Below are 12,782 nucleotides of genomic sequence, written 5' to 3'. Positions count from 1 at the left end.
TAAGTTTTATTTTATAAAAATTTTATATCTAATAAAAACTATTAATTATTTTAATATACTATACAAAATATCTACTCTGTTATGGCAAATATAATTATGTATATATTTTTTATTAATTTAAATTTTAAAAAAAAGTGATATCATTACATTTATAACCAAATGTAGTATAAAAATTGTTTTCAAATAGCACTCGGTTGTTTCATTATTTTCAGAAATACCATTGTTTAAATCAAGCAAATATTCTTCATATCTTTCGTTGCGATTTTTTGTCTAAGCACAAAACCAACGAAACAAATTTCCATGGAAGCTAGCGAACACATACATAAACAAGACAACAAACTAAACGAATGTCCTAACATATAATTGAGATGGTACAAATCTCATTTGGTTAATGGGAACTGGAGATTTCATTGAAAACATTGAACAAGGCACATAAATAATGCCCATGACCCATTGATCCTTGAAGTTGCTAGCAGGTGGGGTTGGTCGTCGTTCCATGGTCAACACGAATTATGCGAATTGAATGAATGAATTATGAATTTCCTTGGAGTTTGCACCAAGCTTCACTAGTGCATATACACTAGGACAAGTGATGTGTGACCCTAAATCTTAGAAAACTTTTAAGTATATTAGTATCTCGGTATTTTATTAAATTTTAATAATTAATTTTAATTATATATGTTATATATATTTTATAACTAAAATTAACGAACGGTTAAAATTTCTTTTTATATTATATATATACTCTATTTTAGAAAAATCTTGATATATAGTAAGGTTACGAGAATCGAACTGATTAATGAACTGATAAAATAATTAATTTAATAATTTAATGGCCTAATCAGAGTTGAACAATGATTGAATTCGTTTAATTAATATAAAATTTAAATATTTAAATATAATTATTATTAAATTAATAAAATTTAAAATTTTACAATTTTATAATAATTTGTCTATAATTTATTATTAAAAATTCACAAATATATTTAAATATCAAAATTTATGACCAACAAAAAATCAAGAGGTATATAATTGACAAACACATCAGGTACCACCAACAAAAACAATAACAAACAAATTTTCTACAAAACAAAAAACTCCACTCATCACAAATTATAATCATAATCACATATCAGAAACCACCACGATCCGTTAACAATAATCTATCATTGTTAACAACAACCAATAATCAAAACCATTAATAAAAAAAACAACAATTAGTTCATAAAAAAAAAACTGAAGAAGCAGTGGAGGATTGGAGGCTTATCAGCAGTGACATGGAGCAAATTCAGAGAGAGAGAAAAAAAGAGAGAGAGAGAACATCAGTGATGCATAAAAGAGAACCACGACGCATTGCCGGTGAGAAAAGAACAAACGCAAGCTACAGGGAGGGACAAGTTCGCGACATATCTGAGACGTACCGACGAGAGCCAGAAGCGAATGAAACTGAGCGATGCTGACAGGATGATGATGCTAGTTTGGTGGCGTTGTGAGTTTTTTTGTGAAAGGGGCGTGGCTTTGTTGTTTACTCTGATAGGATTACACAAATTAGGATTGGATTGGATTTTGGGAGAGAGAGAGAGAGAGAAGAGGGGTTATGTTATGCTTCTAGCCTTCTGCGGTTCTACCTGTTTGAGGTTTTTTTTTTTGAATCAAAATGTCACTGTTTTGATGTGGAATAGCAAACAAACCCTTCAAAAGAATCGATCTAGTTCATTTGGTTCACTGATTAATTGTTAGTTCGACTATTTTTTATTAATTTTTTACAAGACAGTTTTGGACATTAATCGGACCGACTAGAATATCAGTTTCCAATAAACTTATTCGAATTGGACGATTTGGTCTGATTTTTAAACCTTGATATATACTATTATATATAGGGTTTTGTGTAAAATAAAAAAGTATAACGTTTTATAGATAAAATATATATAAACTAATAAAATAAGAAAAAATCTAAAATTTACTTTTGTAAATTGATTATATAAAATATTTTGAGGTAAATACCAAATTGGTACCTGAAAGATTTTGGCGTTGACAAAATGGTACCTGACTTTTGTTATTGACAAAATAGTCCTTGAAAGATTTTAAAATTTGACAAGCGTACCCACGAGTTCACCGAAACATATCTCCGACAAGTACAATGCTGACATGGCCACTACGTTTTGATGATATGGCAAAAACCCTCCCCCATCCTAATCTTTCCCCTCCAACGCACTTCCCCTTCTCCCTCCCCAACGCACTCCCCCCTTCCCCTTCCTGAATGCATTCTCCCCCTCCCCAACCCTAATCCTTCCCTCCCCCAACCTAACCCTAATCCCCTCTCCCCAACGCACTTCCCCCCTCTTCAATCCAAAATCTCCCCTTCTGAACCCTAATTCCTTTTCTTTAACCCTTTGAACTCTAATTCCCTTCCTAACACACTGTCTCACACTCTCAACTCACTCTCCCCCAAAACGGTAGTGGAGCTCAACCTTCTCAGTCTTACAGTGTCACCGATACCGCACTGTCGCCATCTCGTCATCGAGTCTTCTGTGTCCGCCAGCGTCGTCTGTCTCCTTCGTCGATATTGTGTCATCTGTGCGCCTTCACTGCTGTTGCCTTCCCTGCTTGTATCTGCTTGCTGCTCGCCCCCAGTTGCTACCCTGCCTCCTCTGTCTGTGTTCCATCTTGGCTCCGTCATTTCGTGTCTCTTCTGTCTCTGGTGTTCTTCTTCTGGCCTTGTCTAAATCTGTTTCTTGTTTTGGTGGTGTCTGTATTAAGCTTTATTTTATTTTAATTTATTTTGATTATTGTATATGTATTTGTTTATTTTCTCTGAGTTTTATTGTTATTAATCCTTTTTAATAGTAAATTAACCGAAAAATTTGGGACAATTCATGATTTGGGACAATTTTGTTGATGTTGAGGTTGTTGTTGCTATGAGTGGTGGTGTTGAGGGAGGGAGAGGAGAGTGTGCATTGGGGAAGGGGGAGTGGTGGAGATTGTTGTTGCTGTTGATATTGAAGTTGTTGTTGCTGCGAGTGGTGGGGTTGAGGGAGGGAGGAGTAGTGTGCGTTGGAGAGGGAGAGTGGTGGAGGTTGTTGTTGCTGTTGATGTTAAGGTTGTTGCTGTGAATGATGGTGTTGAGGGAGGAAGGGGGGAGTGTGCGTTGGGGAAGGGGTTGTGATGGGGCGAGAGCTGCAATGGGGGGAGAAGTGTGCATTGAGGATGGGGCTGCGACGGAGAGGGAGAGGGAAGGGGAGGGAGTGTGCGTTTGGGAAGGGGCTTTGGAGGTAGTTTGCTAAGTTACCAAAACATGGTGGTCACGTCAGTATTGTGCTTGCCGGATATTTGTTCCGGCGAGTTCGAAGAGACGCTTGTCAAATTTTAAAATCTTTTAGGGACTATTTTGTTAATAACAAAAGTCAGATACCATTTTATCCACGTCAAAATCTTTCGGGTACCGATTCAGTATTTACCTCAAATATTTTTAAATAATCATCAAATAATGGTTGGTGATGATATTGTTAAAATTATTTAACTGTCAATATAAGTATATAATATGAATATATTTTAAAATATTAAAATTATAAATGATAAGATTATTAGTTAATAAGTTTTATTTATGTACATGCAGATAATAATAATTATATTACAACATCAATAAAACTAATTAATTTTCTATATTATTCCTTACTTGAATAGTCATTTGTATAAAGTTATTTTTGTATGATGATGGGAATATATTTTTTTCGATAGTAATTTTAATGCATAAAGTTAAATGTTTACTTCATACATAGTATAAGATAATTTATATTACTAAAATTAAGTTCATAAACATATTAAATAATTAAATAAATTTAAAGTATGTTCTATATATATCAATATCAAAATCAACTTTGCAAAAGTATTATATATAAAAAAAAATTTATAAAGTAAACATCATAAGTAAACTTATTCAATATATTAAGGGAAATAAAAAAAGAAAGTTTTGCAGCCTTGGAAAAATATATATTTCTTTCATAATATCGAAAACGATTTGTCTTGATTGTTATATTGTTGACAAATGTATGTCTACATCGTATGTATTTGTAAGTAACATTAATCAATAAACAAAATTATCATGAAATAGGAAAGAAATTAAGTAGAAATAATCTGATTGGGTAAGATGCTAAATATTGGTGGCAGGGGAATTAGAAGGGTGATTTTGGCAGCTTCTTTGGAGAAATCATAAAAAAAGGTTGAGATGGGGTAACCCCTCACATGGGGGTATGGTCAGATTTGGAGGTTATATATTAGAAGTTCATATTCAAAATAAGGTTTCTTTTGTTGTTAGTTACCAATAATATTATATTATAGTAATAGTAATAATAATTAACTTGTATGTTTCTTTACTTCTATTAACTATTTTGTGTTTGGAACTGATATTTTGTTTTTTATGTATAACCTTTACTTGAAATTAAATTACTAAAAATGAGGCGATATTATGCATACCATTATTTTTTTGGTGTGCATACCATTATTTGATTATTCGTTTTTTCTTAAAAAAAAAGGAAATTAATAGAGGGATGAAGAAAAAGGCATCTTTTAATTAATATATAGTTTTGGCAGCTTAATGTGTTTGCATGTGGTGGGGTTTCGTGTTGTTTTTAATTAAGTTTGCGGTTTGGTTTCTAAGAAGGTATGAATGAATGTATCATAAGACATTCACTTCGTGTGCTAAAAGAAGCAGCCTACCGCACGAACTACGCTGCCGCATATGCTTCCTATTATACATTAAGTTGGAAATTTGAGTTCAGTTAACTTCACGTCAAGTTGATAGTTTAAAATCGTTAAATAATTTTATAATTTTAATTAAATTATTATTTAATAATTCTTAAGTTGTGTTTAATTAGTGTATTTGAGACACATAAACACATACATAAATATATAAAAATATATAAATATAATATACACAAATTTTATAATATATTTAATAATGATGTACAAGACACATATGTATAAACTAAATGTCAAATTTATTCTCTGTGTCTTATGTGAAAGATATCAGAATGTAGCAAAAAATAATTAAAAGAAGTAAAGAATCAAGAAAAAAAGAAGAACAGAGAGGAAAAGTTGGAAGGTAGAGAGAGAAAAAAAAAAGTTTTTGAAAAAGATTTGTGTAACTGAATTAGTTGCTCAAACTTAGTTAGTTCAGCTCATTACATAGTGTGTAATATATAGCAAGATGTAAAGACAGTTGGCAGTATATTAGAGTAATAGAATTTAGCTGAGTGCTATACTAACTAACTCAACTAGTGCTAACTAATTCAACTAGATCTCATAACCTCTATTATGACCCCTGCTTTTTGACCTTCTCCCTTTCTTTAGTTTCTATCTCTTTACACACATTTTCATGCTCTATACTTTTCAAATTTTCTATATTCCTCTCATTGCCTGCCCTGTTGAATCTGTCATCACTCTTGCTGAGAAACAACTTTATATCAGCTATGTTTAGTTTACTTCGAAATTCCAGGAAGTTCCTATTGGGCAGAGCCTTAGTTAGGACATCAACTACCTGTATTGATTATGGTTCTAAAAATCGAACCGGACCGGCTGGTTCAACCGGATTAACCAGAAACCGGTCACCTAGCCAGTCCGGGTAAAGTCAGAAACCGCTTAGCAAAAAATTGGTAAAAAAATTGGTCAAACCGGCGGTTAATTGGTGAACCGACAGAATCGTCCAATTTTTTAGCGGGTTTTTGGTTTGAAAATATAACCCCGATACGGCGTCGTTTTGCCTCTATAAAAAAAAAGAAGAAAAGAAAGGCTAAACGAACGTGTAAACAAGCTGAACCCTAATTAGAATCACCCCAGCACCCACAGCAACAATCTCTCCTCTGTTCGCAGCCCACCGCCATCGCCACCAATCGAGCAGCTCGTCACCATCGCCACCGCATCCCGCCATCAAGCAGAGACGGCAAAGGCACCGCAACCACCACCGCGTCCTCTTTTGTCGCTGAGCTCGTCTCTCTTCGCAGCCCACCGCTGTCGCCACCAATCGAGCAGCGCATCGCCATCGCCCACCGCATCCCGCCATCGAGCAGCGACGGCAAAGGCACCGCAACCACCACCGCGTCCTCTTTCGTCGCCGAGCTCGTCTCCTCATTCTCATAATTTCGTTTTGCTTTTATGCCCGTTACATACTTGTGTGTTTTCTCCATCTGATTCTGCTTCTTTTTTTTGTTAGTATATGACCCTTTTTTATTGATGTAGTTCTGTTTATTGGTTAATTTCTTAGCTAATTGGTGTTTGTGTGTTAGGGTAGATCAATATGAATAAGAATAACATGAAGGTTCCAAATGTTCCTGGTGGAGGACTTTCTGCTCTGCTCAAAGTTAGCATCTTTGGTGGTCTTGCTGTGTATGGAGCTACAAACAGCTTGTACAATGTTGAGAGAGGGCACCGAGCTATCGTCTTCAATCGCATTGTTGGTGTCAAAGATAATGTTTGTTTCATCTACAATCACTGTTCAATTGAAATGTTTGTGATGTGTTTTGCAACTTGCAGCACTTGTTCCATTCTGAAAGGGTATTATGTGGAAATATTTTGTTATGAATTTCTGGCTTGATGTAAAATTTTTATTTTGGAAACATTGGGAATGAACTTGAAGCTGTTTTGCTTGTCTTTCATGTTTTATGTATCATCTCTAGAGTCATATAGGTTCAAGGAAATATTACAACCTGGGTTTGATCTAGCAACATAGTATTTTACTATTTGTCGATAATTCATTGTTGAGCTGGGATAACAGGTCGATTCAGTTCATGATAAGTAGAAGTATTTGGCTTGGCTAGCCCTTAAATGCTTGCTTCTGAGTGAAGCACAGAATTGTTGGAACCCTGTCTCTCTTTATTGTATGCTTCTGTTCAGTTTTCAACTTTTCATGTCACATTCAACCTTCTAGGGTTGAAGGTGAAAAGCCTTATGGTAGACTAACAGTCTTCTTGTGAAGCATGAGTCAAAAATAGTGTCAATGTGCTTCTATATATCTGAATTAGTGTATTTCAAAGTCCTGCATATGGTAAACTGGTTGTTATGTATCAACAAACTATGCTTGAAGTTGTTTGTGAATCTTTAATATTTAAGTTATGGATAATTTATTATGTGAAATTTTAAATTTTATTAAGTTAGAAATTATTGAATTTATATATTTAAAATTATTTTTAGGCTTTTTAATAATTTTATTTAATATTTAATTAAACCGGTTGAATTCTGGTTGAACCCCGGTCGAACCAATGACCTCACCGGTTTATTGACCGGTCCGGTTCTCGCAACTTTGGTATTGATCATGAAACATGGCTCACCTGGATTGTTTTGTTAGTGACATAATCCCTGACAAAGTGCAAGTCTGTCTCAGAGTGCTTGGACTTTGAGTGTAAAATTGGGTTAGCTACCAAAAAAAAAAAAGCACTGAGGTTATCACAGTACATCATTGGAGCCGCTGCCAGTGGAATTTTTAGCTCATACAATAAGTTCTTGATCCAGATTAGTTCAGCTACCAAGTATGCCATTACTCGATACTCTGCTTCAGTGCTTGACCTTGCAACCACTTATTGTTTCTTGGAGCACTAGAAGATCAAGTTTTTACCCAAGAACACACAGAAGGCTCTAGTTGACTTGTGATCATCTGGATCTCCTTCCCAGTCTGAGTCACTGTAGGCTGTGACTTCCATGTCCTTAGTTTTATGTAGCTGCAGGCCATAAGTGGATGTCCCACTAATATATCTTAACACACGTTTCACTAATCTCTAATGCTCTTCCAAAGGATGCTGCAAAAATTGAGAAACCTTGCTGACACATTATGATAGCTCAGGCCTAGTGACAGTGAGATATTGTAAACTCCCAACAACGGATCTGTAAAGTCATGGATTAGTGAAGGCAGGCCCACTAAATGCAGATAGCCTAACAGAGGAGGGTAGTGGTGTGGTGCAGAGTTTGCACCCAGTCATGCCAGCTTTAGTAAGAAGGTCTCCAATATATTTTTCATGTTATAGAATCAGGCCTCCTTCCTTAGTGTTTGTGACCTGAATACCCAGAAAGTAGTGAAGTTCTCCCATGTTTTTCAAGGTAAATTTGGCATTTAGCTGTTGAATTAATTGAGCTATGGTTGAGCCAGAGCTTTCTGTGATAATTATGTCGTCTACATACACCAAGACAAAAATGCAGCCTTCTTCAGAGAACCTGGTGAACACATATACATCTGATTTGGTTGCTGTAAATCCAAGGTGTCCTAGAACAGTGGACAGTTTATAATACCAGGCACGAGGAGCCTGCTTTAACCCATTTAAGGCCTTTGTTAGTTTGCAAACCAAGCTGCCATCACCCACAGAATATCCCTAAGGTTGCTTCATGTATACCTTTTCACCTAAATCTCCATGGAGAAAGGTATTATTGACATCCAACTGTTTAATGCTTTAATCGTATGCTAGTGCTGCGGTCAAAACTACCCGAATGGATGTAGGCTTCACAACTGGATTGTATGTTTCAGTGAAATCAAAGCCTGGTCTTTGGGAGAATCCCTGAGCCACTAATTTCGCTAATACTTTTGCAATGTCCCATTAGCATTGTACTTCACTCGATATACCCACTTACTTCCAATTACTTCTCTGCCTTTGGGAAGTGGTACAAGCTTCCAGGTTTGATTCTTTATGAGCGCATTGTATTCCAGATCCATTGGTTCTTTCCATTTCGGTTGAGCTATTGCATCTTTTACTATTCTAGGTTCTACCGAGGCATGAAACACCCTTGGTTTTAGGCAACCCCTATTGCTTCTTGTATTCATTGAGTGTGTGTTGTCAGAGGAGGACGTAGCAGGTATAATAGGTGCTGCTGGGAGGACAATTTCTATATCAAAAATTGGAATTGGTGTTGGAATGCTTGAGGGTGCCACTGACTGGGAGGGAGAATTGGATTGAGAAGGGGGCACTGAGTTGGTAGTTGGCAGGATTGGAGATTGGACTCCTGAAGATGGCTGAGAGGCAGAGGGTGTTGCAGCAAAATTGGGAGGTGTAGGAGACGGGGGAGGGTTATGTCTGGAGAGAGCTGGTGAAGTCCTATGAGGAAGAACAATTAGAATTGTTGGAAACTGCTGCAGTGTGGGTGGTGGAGGATTTAAGTCTTCATGGAGAAACTTGCCATCTTTAAAAGGAAAATTTTTTTCATCGAACACATTTCTTGTAATTATAGTCTTACCATTAGAGGTTAAGCACCTATAACCTTTGTGGAGTGAACTGTATCCAATGAAGACACAAGGGGAGGATCTAAATTTCAACTTGTACTTGTTGTAGGGCCTTAAGTGAGAAAAGCACAAGTAGCCAAATACTCAAAGTCTAGTGTAATCATCAGGCCTTTTTTCGAAGAGCCTCTCAACTGGTGACTGATCTTCTAGAGTTAGTGTTGGTAACTGGTTGATGAGATTAGTAGCTGATGCAAATGCTTCTCCCCAAAAACAAGTTGGCATTCCAACTCCAGCCAGCATAGACAGTCCATTTTCTACAACATGTCTATGTTTTCTCTCTGCATTGCCATTCTGCTGATGCACATGAAGACAGAAAAATCTGTGAATTAAGCCTTGACCCTGAAATTCTCTAGACAAGCTTACATATTCAGCAGCATTATCCATTTGTAGCATCTTAATTTTCTTATTTAATTACAATTCAACCATGTTTTGAAAAGCTTTAAAAACTTACTTAAGTTGGGACCTTGTTTTGAGCAGATAGAGCCAAGTAAATTCAGAGTAGGCATCAATAAAATTGACAAAATAGAAATTTCTAGTCGAGTTAGGCATAGGGGCAAGGCCCCATATATCAAAGTATACAAGTTGAAGTGGTTCAGTATACACAGTATGAGAAATTGAAAAAAGTAGCTGGTGAGACTTGCCAATGCAGTAAGTTGGACATACTGACTTATTGACATTAACAGGAACATTACTAGACTTTAAAACTGCTGAAACAACATTATTTGAGGGGTGTCCTAGTCTATTGTGCCATAACAAGAAGTTATCTATATTGGATATTGTGGAGACATAGGTAGCTTTGGGAAGTGGAGTGAAATTGACAAACTTGTACATCCCTTTGTCAACTTTACCATGAATGACAATCTCCTTAGTTTTCTAGGTTTTGTCATAGCATACATCAGCATGAAATTCAAAAAATACTTCATTGTCACAACAAAATTGGTATGCACTAAGTAAGTTTTTGGTAATATTGGGAACATGAAGAAGTTTTTGTAACAAAAATTCTCTACTACTTAAATCAGATTTAAAGCTAGATTTTTCAATTAGGTTGATGTGCAAACCTAAATCATTTCCTATTATCACTTGATCTGTTCCTTCATAGGTTTCTCCTTCTGAAAGATTATGCTCATCTGAGGTCATGTGGTGTGTTACTCCTGAGTCCAGATACCAGTTTTGATCATGAATTGTTGAGGGAGTGGCTAGTAGTGCTTGAGGTGTTGAATTATTGTTAGAGTTTTGAGCTGCATACTGGGACCTTGAGTTGCTATTTTTTTCATACTTGTACTAACAAATTTTGGTTGTGTCCAATTTTGTCACACACTTGGCAGATTGGCCTTTCACTTGATCTTGCATTATTATTCATAAATCTTGAGTTATCACTTGAATTGCTTCCTTGTCTGCTATCAAAATTGTTGTTCTAAAACTGACCACCCTCAAATCTTGCATTATTTCTGTAGTTCTTATCTCTATTGTCATTGTGAGAATATCTGCCACCTCTTGATATTTCACCCCTGTTTCGGTAATCTCCTCCTCTATAGTCTCTTATCATGTTATATCCTTATGTGTGCTGGGCTAAATTTGTCTAAACAAAAGACTTCGATTTTCTGAATCTTTCTAACATGCTCTCATGAGTTAGAAGTAATGTTTTTAGTTCACCTACTGATATGCTTACTGATCTTGCAACTACAGATGTAATGACACTTGCATACTCTTCTGTCAGACCATTTAGTATAGCATTTACATAATCACTTTCACGCATTGGTTCACCAACAGAGGCAATGCATCTATGGTGCTTTTTAGGGCCAACACATATTCATTCACCGAATTTTCTATCCTGATGCTACTCAATTTGTGTTTCAATTGTATTATTTTTGCTCTAATCTGAGACAAAAAAATGATCATCGAGTCTTTTCCATACCTCATATGCATACACGCTTCCAACCATTCGAGTTGTGAACGGTCTGATCATTGAAACCAGCAACCATGACTTCAGTAATGAATCTTGTCTTTTTCACACTGCATATTCGGGATTTGTTTCTCCTGAGGACAAAAATCGCACTGAAATTCTTTCTCTAGTGATGTGGTGCAGCAAATTATGGCTTTCACTGGTTGATTCAGTTTGGTCCTTCCATTGCAGGAAGTTATCCTCATCCAATTTCATTGAAATTGGGGACGATATGAAACTTGGAGGTATCGATGTCTAAGGGACTGAGACGTTACTGTTTTAAGGTTCAGCAGCCATGTAAGTAGAGCGATCGTAGGCTTTGATACCATGAAAGGTATCAGAATATGGCAGAAGGGAATTGAAAGAAGTAAAGAACCAAGAAAAAAGAGAATAACAGAGAGAGAAAGTTGGAAGGTAGAGAGAGAGAAAGGGAAGCTTCTGGAGAAGATTTGTGTAATTGAATTAGTTGTTCAAATTTAGTTAGTTCAGCTCATTACATATGCTTGGTTTGGTAAAGTTTTTCGAAGAGGTGCTTGTGCTTTTTAAAAGTTCAAGCTCCTCGTTTTGTGTTTGGTAAATAAAAAATATCATGTGCTTGTGCTTGTAGCTTTTAAAAGATCGGGGTACTTTTGAAAGCACCTAAGATAGAGCTTTTTAAAGTTGGCTTGTGCTTTTCAAAATTTAAAAGTCTAATATAACCTCATATGTTAACTAATTTTCAAATTTAATGCTTGCATTTATGTCTATTATAGTATTTTTAAATTTTAAAAGCTATTTTACTAAATGCAATTGTTGTTGCTTGTGATTATTAAAAGCAATTTTTAATTTGATTTACCAAACATAAATGCTACAACTTTTAAAAAGTCATCTTTTAAAAGTTAGCTTTTATAAGCTACTTTTAAAAAGTAAAAGCTTTACCAAACTAAGCCATAGTGTGTAATATATAGCAAGATGTAAGGACAGTTGGCAGTGTATTAGAGTAACAGAATTCAGTTGAGTGCTATGCTAACTAACTCAACTAGTGCTAACTAATTCAACTAGATCTCATAACCTCTATCATTATGTATTGTTAATTTTAAAAATAATTAGAGATAAAAATATCAAATTGTGTGTTTTATGTATTGTGTTTTTGTGTCTCAGTTTTAAAGAAGAATACTAAATATATATATTTTGTGTGCATCTGTATTAACGTATCTATTCAAATTGGTGTCTCAGCAAACAAACAAACGATAAATGTGTACCACCGTGTGTATTAATTAGTGTCTATGTTTCAACAAATAAACACAATTTTAATTATCAATTTCACACGAAATTAACTATACCTGAATTTTTACCAAGTACAATAAATTTTAATATAAAATTATTGTAACAACAAATGTTTAATTGCTATCACCTTTAAAATTGGTTAAATATGTGTTAAATATAAAATATATATTAAAAATAATTAAATAGAATATATGTTTATACGGAGATAAATGATGCTCATTTATTATTATTTTTTTAACATTTTTGTTTTCAGTTTTGATCACATGTTGACAAATAAGTTGTCCCCATACCGTGAAGTAAATAAGACAGTACACATTG

The sequence above is a fragment of the Arachis hypogaea genome, chromosome 16 (assembly GCF_003086295.3).
Source record: "Arachis hypogaea cultivar Tifrunner chromosome 16, arahy.Tifrunner.gnm2.J5K5, whole genome shotgun sequence".
In the NCBI taxonomy this organism is placed as follows: Eukaryota; Viridiplantae; Streptophyta; class Magnoliopsida; order Fabales; family Fabaceae; genus Arachis; species Arachis hypogaea.
The sequence above is the reverse complement of the archived record's forward strand: the minus strand, read 5'-3'. Positions refer to the sequence as shown.